Source organism: Mesoplodon bidens (genome assembly GCF_964165515.1).
Source record: "Mesoplodon bidens genome assembly, chromosome: 17".
Taxonomy (NCBI): Eukaryota; Metazoa; Chordata; class Mammalia; order Artiodactyla; family Ziphiidae; genus Mesoplodon; species Mesoplodon bidens.
The window spans coordinates 6,195,585-6,206,718 of record NC_138174.1 but is presented as its reverse complement, the minus strand read 5'-3'; the positions used below and the strand labels follow the sequence as shown (position 1 = coordinate 6,206,718).

General features: G+C 41.7%; 1 pseudogene across 1 annotated transcript; it reads left to right on the top strand.

Moving 5' to 3' along the window:
- Positions 1 to 3,362: 3,362 nt before the first annotated feature.
- On the top strand, positions 3,363 to 10,853 carry LOC308604887 (bolA-like protein 2; annotated as a pseudogene). The gene is made up of 2 exons: positions 3,363 to 3,420; positions 10,387 to 10,853. The product of its transcript is annotated as a bolA-like protein 2 (transcript).
- Positions 10,854 to 11,134: the final 281 nt, after the last annotated feature.

Sequence of the window (11,134 nt, the reverse complement as noted above, 5' to 3'; positions counted from 1 at the left end):
ATATCTGGAGAGAGAATAATCACACTGGTCTCTGTGCTTGTGCCTGTGGAGTGGACTGGAGAAATCTCACGATATGAAGAGAAAGGCATCGAGTGTGTCAGAAATTAGAAGGTAGGACATTGGCCGTGTAATCTAAGCAGGTCACTGAGCTTCTGTGAGCCCTGGTTTCTCCATCTATAAGGGGGGATAATAACAAATGCACTACTTACCTTATAGGACAGGAATCAAAGTGGTAACAAATATAAAATCATTTTATAAGCTGCAAAATGACCTAACAGTATAATTTATGATAATTGTAAACATTAAGGCTTATTTTTGTGTCCTGGCTACTCTCTGCACCCCAGGCCCCAAGCCAAAAAACTATACCAAGTTCTGGGCTTTTGGTAAGAAAAAAAGTGATGTGAGATAAATGCTTGAGAGAAGGAAAAAAAACAATAAAGCAACTATGATGGCAGTTTTTAAAATGAAGCAGATATGTTGCAGTGGTATGCTTTGTCACCTAAAATGTAACTAGGGGCAGGGATGTGGAAAAACTGGACCCTTGTGCACTATTGGTGGGGATGTAAAATGGGGCAGCTGCTATAGAAAACATATGGAAGTTCCTCAAAAAAAAATAGAATTACAATATGATTTAGCAACTGTACTTCTAGATATATACCCAAAGAATTGAAAGCAGAGACTCAAAGAGATATCTGTACACCCCCGTTCATAGGAAAAGTATTCACAATAGCAAAAAGGTGGCAACAGCCCAAGTATCCACTGACAGATAAATGGATAAACAAAATGTGGTATGTACATATAATGGTATGTTATTCAGCTTTAAAAAGAAAGGAAATTCTGATAAATGTAACAACATGGATACACATTACTATATATAAAATAGATGATCAACAAGGACCTACTGTATAGCACAGGGAACTCTACCCAATATTCTGTAATAACCTATATGGGAAAAGAATCTGAAAAAGAATATATATATATAACTGAACCACTTTGCTGAACACCTGAGACTAACACAACAGTGTTAATCAACTATACTCCAAAATAAAATAAAAATTAAATTTTAAAACTGCAACAACATGGATGAACCCTAAGGACAATATGCTAAGTGAAATAAGCCAGACACAAAAGGACAAATATTTTAAGAGTCCACTTATATGAGGTACCTAGAGCAGTCAAATTCATCAAGACAGAAAGTAGAGTGGTGGTTGGGACTTCCCTGGTGGAGCAGTGGTTAAGAATCCGCCTGCCAGGGCAGGGGACACGGGTTCGAGCCCTGGTCCGGGAAGATCCCACATGTTGCGAGCAACTAAGCCCATGCACCACAACTACTGAGCCTGCGCTCTAGAGCCCTCAAGCCACAACTACTGAGCCCACGTGCTACAGCTACTGAAGCCCACGCGCCTAGAGCCCATGCTCCACAACAAGAGAAGCCACCACAGTGAGAAGCCCACGCACTGCAACAAACAGTAGCCCCCGTTCGCCGCAACTAGGGAAAGCCCGCACACAGCAACGAAGACCCAATGCAGCCAAAATAAATAAATAAAATTAATTAATTAAAAAAAAAAAGAAAGTAGCATGGTGGTTGCCAGGGGCTGGGGGAGGGGAGGATGAGAAGTTATTATTGTTTAACGGCGACAGAGTTTCGGTTCTGCACGATGGAGAGAGCTCTGGAGAGGGATGGTGGTGACGGCTGCACAGCGATGGGAGTATATGCCTCAGAACTGTACACTTAAAACGGTTAAGATGGCAAATTTTATGTTACGTATATTTTACCGCAATTTTTAACAAATGTAACCAACAATCAAAATAATATAGGAAGCAAAGGATGGTTTTCATAACAACTACAGCCTCTGCCTCAAGGATCAGTGGGATCCTCCCTGCCTCCTTCCCCGGGCCAGGTGACCCAAGACTTCCAGGCTCTGGGGCCTGTCCTGTGTAAGGCTCGGGTGGCACGTGTGGACGTTCCCCATCCAGTGACACGGAGCCACACCTCCCCAGTCTGAACACTGCCCGGCTTCCAGGCGAGTGGACCACACAAAGCCCGAAAGCATGTTTCTCCTAAGCCCTGGGCCCCACACAAGAGGCTCCGGAATCCCAGCTACTCCTCATCCCTCTACTGCGGCTCTGGGCCCACCATCCTGGCTTTGGGGAGAGCGGAAAGCCTTTCACCCAGAGCAGGGAAAGCAGAGCTGGAAGATGAGAGGACCGAAGGCAGACTTCTCAGGCTTCTGACAGTGTCGCTGGGAGCTGGACTTAACTGTCCGTCTTTCTTTCCTCAACATGTTCATTGAACACTGGCTTCAGTTATTAAATACTGTCAGCACCACCTGCAATGTAGATTACACGGTTGGTTCCTGTTCTTGAAACCTGGCTCTAATGTTCAAGAGTTTAAAGATCTTTTTTTTCTCCTGAAGTTTGATTACGGTTTAGAGTACTGTAGTTAATAGCCTAAAAGACCCTGGCACCAACTGGATTGACTGGGTTTTGCCTCAAATATGCACACTGTCTTTCCCTGTTTGCCCTGAAGGTCAGTCTTTCCTCCAATTTGAGGCTGCTCAAATGACACAAGTAGTACAAAAATCATAATTTCTGTCCCTAGACCTAAGATAAATTCCCCCAGGCAATTATATTTGACGTGGCTGAAACATCAGTAGAATAAAAATGGCTGCAATCCTCTTGATGCTACTTGAATTTTAATGCACTTTGACTCTCTTGACAATGTGACGTTAATTTAGGGCTATAACTAAAATACTGCATATTGAAAGACATGTTCTTTGCTTCCCTTTGCTTATTTTGTGTACTTACAGTGAAATAAGCTTCAGTTATTATGGCAAAGCCTATTGAAAAATGTATACATAGATTTTAACACAATCTATAGCATACAAAGAATCATTTTCAGGAAATCTGATATGGTCAAACCAGTTTTCCTAACATCCCAGATTCCCTAATTGTTATTTTATGCTATAGCGTCTAAAAACCAAATCACAGAAGACGTTTCAAGAGGCTTTTTTTAGGAGAATGGAAATCCCCTAGCATTTTACCTAAGATCTCAGAAAGTCGTTTCTCTGGAGAGCAGTGAATACTGACCAAAAAAATCAGACATGGTTATAAAATTTGCACAATACTGGTACATAAAGTACTTATATTCCTCCAGGCCTCCCATATCTTGACCAGTTTGCTCCAAGAAAGGTCTTTTCCTCTTTCACTAGGTGTTCATTCCTCCACAGGTGCTTACTGGGCACCTACTTCACCCCAGCGCAGTGTGAAGACCAGGCTGACACGGTCCCTCCTCTCAAGGAATTTACATTCTGGGTAGTGACAGCTGGTCCGAGGACTGCGGAAGAAATAAATGGGACGACATGATGGAAACTTGGAGGGGGTGGATCTCGACTTTGGACATGGGAGTATCCTCCACTGGTACTGTGTATACCTGGCTGTGCCTCTGGCTGCAGGGCTCAGAGGGAAGGAAAGTGACAAAGTGCCCAGGTAGAAAAGAACTTCTAACTACATCTTTGTGTTCATAACTTTTTTTCTAATTTTAACAACTAATTTTGAGGTGTTTTTTTTTATTTCAGGGGTTTTTTTAGCTTTTATTTTCCCAAAATTGAATTATTGGGTTAGAGAATATTCACTAATGACTACATATATGTATAACAAATTATATATGTGTGTATGTGTATATATTGTATACAGGTGTTTGTACATACTTATATCAAATATTTGTGTGGCATACATATATCATATATGCCACACAACATATATATATACACATAAACAGAGAGAGAGATCCAAATAAAAAGCCTGCACCAATTTATACTCCTATCATGAATGTACAAGAAAAGCTATTTCACATTTCTTTTAATCTCCTTTAAAATGCTTGCAAATTTGATAAATATAAATAGTATCCAAGTTCTTTCATTTTTCTTTATCATATTTTTAAATATAATATTGGAAAATACAGAAGAATATATGTGACATGTACATATGTTACAGAACAAAATGACACAGGTGAACCCATAACTCAGCCAATAACTTGCATCCATCCTGAATAACTCCTCTACCCTCTTACCTCTTCCTCACTCCATCCCCAGGAGAACCTGTATCCTGTATTTTATGCCCATTATTCTCTTATCTTTCTTTTAAAATAATTTTATCATATATGTATATATAACTGAATAATGTATTAGTGAATTTGGTTTTTTAGCCTTATAAAAATGATATCATACCTAATGGGGTTCTGCAACGTGCTAGTTCACTCAACATTATGTTTCTAAGATTCACCTATGTTATGGCACATAATTTAAGTTCATTTGTTTTTCACTGCTATATAATATCCATCATTTTCCTGTTGGGTTGTTTTCAGGTTTTTTTAAATTATAAATCCATATGAACATCCCATAAAAATCATCTTGTGTATCAAAAAGCATTCAAGGGCGTCCCTGGTGGTGCAGCAGTTGAGAGTCCGCCTGCCGATGCAGAGGACATGGGTTCGTGCCCCAGTCCGGGAAGATCCCACATGCCGCGGAGCGGCTGGGCCCGTGAGCCATGGCCGCTGAGCCTGCGCGTCCGGAGCCTGTGCTCCGCAACGGGAGAGGCCACAACAGTGAGAGGCCCGCGTACCGCAAAAAAAAAAAAAAAAAAAAAAGCATTCAAGATAATGCTAAATATTTTTGCAATGTACCAACGGAAACATCAGCTGTACCAATGTACATTTTCCACCAGCAATATATACCATTTATCCTCATTCTCTCCAACACTTGACATGGTCAGACTTCTTCACTGTTGGCAAGCAATTGTTGTGGGTATAAAATAACATCTTACTGTGGTCTGACTTGATATTGCCCTGATTACTAATGAAATAGAACATGTCTTTTCATGGTTATGTGCCATACATATTTTCTCTTCTGTGAAATACCAGTCCACCTCTTTTGCACATTTTTTCATTTCTATTTAGTGATTTATCTTATAGATTTATAGAAGTTCATAGCATATTCTGGATTCTAATTCTTTGTTGATTATATATATTACAAATATGTTCTCCCAGTGAATGACTTAATTTACATTTACATGATGGTATTTTTTGAAGAAGTCTTAATTTTAGAATAGTCAAGGGACTTCCCTGGTGGCACAGGGCTACAAAGTTGTAGGTCTTTATATCAGCTAGAGCAAGTTCATCTACCTTATGCTTCTTGACTCTTTAGAACGAACCTGTCAATTTTTTTAAATTAATTAGTTTATTTATTTATATTTGGCTGTGTAGGGTCTTCGTTTCTGTGCGAGGGCTTTCTCTAGTTGCGGCGAGCGGGGGCCACTCTTCATTGCGGTGCATGGGCCTCTCACTGTTGCAGCCTCTCTTGTTGCGGAGCACAGGCTCCAGACGCTCAGGCTCAGTAGTTGTGGCGCATGGGCCTAGTTGCTCCGTGGCATGTGGGATCTTCCCAGACCAGGGCTTGAACCCGTGTCCCCTGCATTGGCAGGCAGATTCTCAACCACTGCGCCACCAGGGAAGCCCGAACCTGTCAATTTTAATGAAGATTCCATTCAGATTTTCTTTGGAATTTGGAGAGAATAAACAACTTCATGATACTGAATATTCCTTTCCAAAAACATGAATATTATTCCATTTTCTTGGGTGTTCTTTAATGTCCTCCAATAAGACCTTATGATATTCTGCATATAGATCATGCACATCTTTTGTTAAAAGTATTCCTAGTGTAGCAGGTTGCCAATTGTCTCCAAAAATCCATCCATCTCTTCCTGGGCACACAGCCACCCAAAGAGATTCTACTCACCCCAGGAGTGATGGTACAGCCTCCAGGTAGCGCCTACTGAAAGAATCACTGCTTTCCCTGGACTCAGCTTTTCCTCACCTTGTGCTGACCACAACACTGATGTGGAAGTGGCCCAGTTCTGATGATTCAGATGAGTACAGTACTCTCGGGAATGACCTAGCAACAAAGTGAAAGGAACCTAGGTCTCTGGATGACCTGTTGAACCAGAGCTGTCTGCCAGCCTAGACCAACCACACTAGAAACTTCTCTTTTATTTAAGCCATGCTATTCAGGGGTTCGTTATGTTATGCTATGTTTTTTACACACTGTTAGATTCTGTTTAGTAATGTTTTATCTGGAATTTTTATATCTGCGCTTAAGAGTGAGATTGAACTGCAATTTTCCTTTATTCTTATGTTCTTTCCTTGTTTTGATGCCCTAAAGGGCATTAAGAATATTTCCACTCTTTCAGTCCTCTGGAGGAATTTACATAAGATGAAATAATTTGTTTCTAGAAAATTTAGTTGAACTCATCCGTAAAACCATCTGGATTTCATGTAGTTCTTGTTGGGAAGAATTTTTACTGTGAGTGATTTCACTTTAACACTTTCTTTATAAATAAGTAATGAGTGCTACCTCAATGCAGTTTTAATTTCCGTTTTATATTACTAATAGAGTTGCTTATCTTTCCATATGTCTATTAATTGTGGGTTTCCTCTTTTGTGGGTTGCCAGTTTCTTTCTTTTTCCCATTGTCATCATCTAGATTAATTAGGCTTCCCCTCCCAGTGTGGATGGGGTACCATTCTCCACCCCAATGATGTTGGGCTTGGCCATATGACTTGCTTTGGCCAATAGAACAATAGCAGACATGACACAAGCAAAAGGCTTTAATTATGCTTTTGCTCAGATTGGTGTATCTCTTGCACTAGTGCTGTCACCATGACAACCAGCCCTGGGGAATCACTGGCCTTAGAGTGATGAGCACACTTGGAACAGACCTGTACCCAAACTGCATCCTGGAGCCAAGCCCAGCAAACTTGGAGCCTGAAGCAGCAGAGTCACCCAGCTCGGTACAATCTAAGTCAGACAAATAGCAGACTTGTGTGAGAATAAATGCTGTTGTTAAAAGCCAGTGAGTTTTAAGGGGACTTGTTATGCAGTAGTATTGTAATAATAGCTGGCTAACACATCTATTTATCTATCAGTGTGTTAGAGAATTTCTTATCATGTTTTGTAATCATTAGCTTATATAATTTTAATATATAACTTAAATTAATATTCACATAAGTTATATAATTATTAGTTTATTGCTGTAACTATCCCCACCCCCGCTAGAGTTTGTCTTGTATTTTGATGGTGTTTCTAAATTTTACACATAGGGAAATTTTACTCATTTTTAGTTACGTTTGTACATTTTTCCCCCCTGTTGCTCTTCTATTCCTTTTGAACCTAAACAGTCTTTCCCAATTCTGAGATTTAATAAATAATCAATTCCATTTTCTGTTTTACAAAACTTTAAAAGTGTGTAATTCTCTAATCTATCTGGAATAAGAGAGGTGTATTAATCATTCCTAGATCCTCTTATTTTTTTTTCCTGAGTTCAGTGTGATATATCTGGGACCCCTAAAAATTAATCCCAATTCTAATTGGAAAAATGTTTAAATTGAAAACTCATTAAGATTATATAATAGTCACCCTTTTAGCTAACAGCTTTGTTTTTGCTTTAAATTTTTAATTAAATTGGCACATCAATTTAACTATCCCAATTACTTTGTGTTTAACCAAGCTGAAATTACACTTTCATTTGCTGTCCAATTCCTCTAGAGAATTTAAATGCATCACAATCCTCTAGTAACCCACAGCTCTGTTCCTTATTAACCAAAATAATTCAATTGCTCACAAAATTTTTTACTATTTCTTCCTAGATTATCTTACAATCCTCTTATCTATACAAGTTGAAATTGAAGGAGGCATATTGCACTGTTAGAAGGACTAGAAAAACGCTGTGTGAATAGCATCACTGTATTGAAGGTATCCTGCTGTGAGTGGAGGTGCGTCCCTCGGTGGAGCCTTCCCGGATTCTCTAAGGGGAATTTGCTGCTGTTCTCCCTGTGGTCCCGTAGCACAGTGTGTATGGGACTTGCATTGCAACGTACTTTCGTTTACATGTTTGTTCACCCCATTTGACTGTGAGTCCCCCATTGGCAGTTACTCATTTCTAGTTGTCTAGCACCCATCTTGGTACTTGGATCATAGAAGATGCTCAGTACCTATTGGTTGATTGATTAACTGATTGGAAGGTTGCACTGGGTGATAGTAAAGTGATGGTGGGCAGCCTATTTGGGTAGCTTCCTTTCTCTTTCCTTTCTGTGAGACCACGACCAATACATAATTCATTTAAACTCTTATACCAGGTCATTCTTTTATATCTCCCACTCTAGGTAGTTATTGGAGTGCCCAAACACCACACAGGAGATAGGAAAGTGGGGATTAAAAAATTCTCCCCAGGGGGGCTTCCCTGGTGGCACAGTGGTTGAGAGTCCACCTGCCGATGCAGGGGACACAGGTTCGTGCCCCGGGTCCGGGAAGATCTCACATGCTGCAGAGCGGCTGGGCCCGTGAGCCATGGCCGCTGAGCCTGCGCGTCCGGAGCCTGTGCTCCGCAATGGGAGAGGCCACAACAGTGAGAGGCCCGTGTACCACAAGAAAAAAAAAAAAAATTCTCCCCAGTTTCTATAACTAAGTTATTCTAGCGCCATGATATACTGGAAGGAGCCCTGAACTAGGGGTAGGGAGACTTGGAGGGTCCAAGTCCAGCTCTTCCCCTTAATACCCAGCTTAGAATAGGTCACTTCATTCCCCGGGGCTGCAATTTTGCCATCTGCAAATTGAAATGTGCCACTGCATTGCACAATCTGTTAGGTCCTTAGGACTTTAGTTCTGTACAGAACTACTCAGGATGAGAGTCATTCATCAGGCAGCCACACTGCATAGTGGAAGGACATGGGGCTTTGGAGTCAGGTGGTTGGCGCATTGTATCCAAACTGTCAGTTACTAGATTAACAACCTTGGGCAAGTTATTTAGCTTCACTGATGCTCAGTTTTCTGTGGGACGTATAATACCTCTCTTGCAAAGCTGCTGTGAAATTTAAATGAGATAAGGCAGATGAAGCCTGTGGCACTGCGCTTAGACTGCAGTAGAGTCTAGACAGGAACCTTAGTTGTGTTCATCACACCCCTGTCCTTGCACACAGAGGAAGCTCATCTTTCACCTTTCACTGATGCTCACATACACTGCACACACACGCACACGCATACACACACACACACGGTGGAATAGTTAAAGACAGCAGAAGTCCAATTTTAATGACTTTTTTCCCATGGTTCTGGTACCATCATTGCCAAAAAGAGAGGATATCTTACAGTCAGTGATTTAATGGTTAAATGTTAAGTTCTTGATGTCTTATAATCATTAAATAAATATTCCCTAGGTAATTCCCCCTATGTCCAATAAAATGAAAAATCACCAGATATATGCAACTTGGAAACTAGAGTTATTAGGTTCTTTAAATCCTGGACAAAGATACCATTAAAGTGGTATCCAATAACTTTTTAATATAAAGTAATATAATATAATATAATATATATATACATAATATATAATATAATAACTTTTTAATTATAAAGCTTATTTCATACACAGTAAGCAATATTACAAGATGACACAATAAAACAGTATTACCAACAGTTCCAAGTGTTATGTTTCTCCTGTACTTTACATCTTAGGTCTGGATATTAAGGTTTGTGATTGCTTGTTTTGAAACAAAACCCATCTACCTACAGGGCAATTCACTTTGGAATCGGTTACTCAAAGTTGCAGCAGGCTTCAAAGCCCAGAGGGAGAACATTGATGATTCAACTGTCCCCTCAAATTGGGTTTTGAAATTCGTGACTTGGGAGCACGCCCTTCACTGACTTTGAGGGAGCGCTAACACCTGGTCTGCCCAGCAGAGGGCAACAGGACCCGAGGAAAAGCAGCAAGAGAATCAGCCGGGTTTTAAACTCAGGCTCCCCAGGAGGGGCCACCCGAGGCCAGGGCCAAGGAGGATGACACTCTTCCCGGCCACGAGGAGCACCAGGGCCAATGCAGAGTGGAAAGATGGGTGCCTTGTCCAAAAGCACCTCAAGCCCCCTCCCCTGGACTGCTCTTGCCCGGAGACTGTGGGGACGCCCCCCTCCATTCACGCACAGCTCTTTAGGTGTCACCTTCTCAAGGAGACCCTCCCCAGCTAAAACAGCATCCCCATCCCCCTCTAAGTGGGACCTGACCCTGTAACCAGCTTTATTTTTCCTCCGAGCACTTACCACCAACACCTGATGTATTATATTAGTCTGCACTTACTAGAATGTCCATGGGAGCAGGAATTTTCTAGAGTTTTCGGTCCATGACTGTATCCCCAGCTTCTGGAACGGTGCCCAGAATGTGTAAACACTGGACTGTTGAAATGAGGATATGTCTTGACAACCACTGATGAGACAAAAGTAAAAACCAAAGAATATCAGTGCGGCAGGGGTCCGAGTTGCAGTTTGTCCCCGCTTGGGGGCCACAGTGGAACTCAGCACCCAGTACCTCCAGGGAGAAGCTGCAGGGGGACCTGGAGATGGAGCACGTGGAAGTGGGGGATACGACTCCCAACTGTTGCGTGTCCAGCCTCCGCGTCCTCGTAGTGTCGGCCAAGTTCAAGGGGAAGCCGCTGCTTCAGAGACACCGGCTTGTGAACACTTGCCCAGCAGAAGAGCTCCTGCACATCCATGCCTTTGAGCAGAAAACCCTGACCCCAGGGCAGCAGGCCCGTGAGCAGCAGAAATAAGGGACCCAGACCTGCACACCTATTAAATTATGGATCAGGGCCAAAAAAAAAAAAAGAGCAAAATAAAACAAAACCAAAGGATAACCAGGGCAAGGCCTGCAGGGCGTCCCTGTCCGATCAGCAGGTGGGATGGGAAAGACTGTCCCTCTACCTGTATGCAGATTTGCTCTGAAAGCAGAACGCCGACTGTGCATAGAACCATCATATTTTCCCATCACTTAATCTGTGATACTTCTACAACATCCTTGGAGAGTGACTGCTTCCCTCCTTTTACAGGTGAAATAAATAAAGCCCAGAGAAGTACAGAATCTTACACAAGATTCCAGAGTCACACAGCTCCCGTGGCAGAGCCAAATCAAGAAGACCAGAACTCAAGCAAGACTGGCGTTTATCCTCCTGCTCTTTCTGAGATCTCGCTGTTCCAGACATGGGGTCTGCAGTCTGATCTTTTCATTCTATCCCAGGGTCAGGAAGATAAACTTAGTGG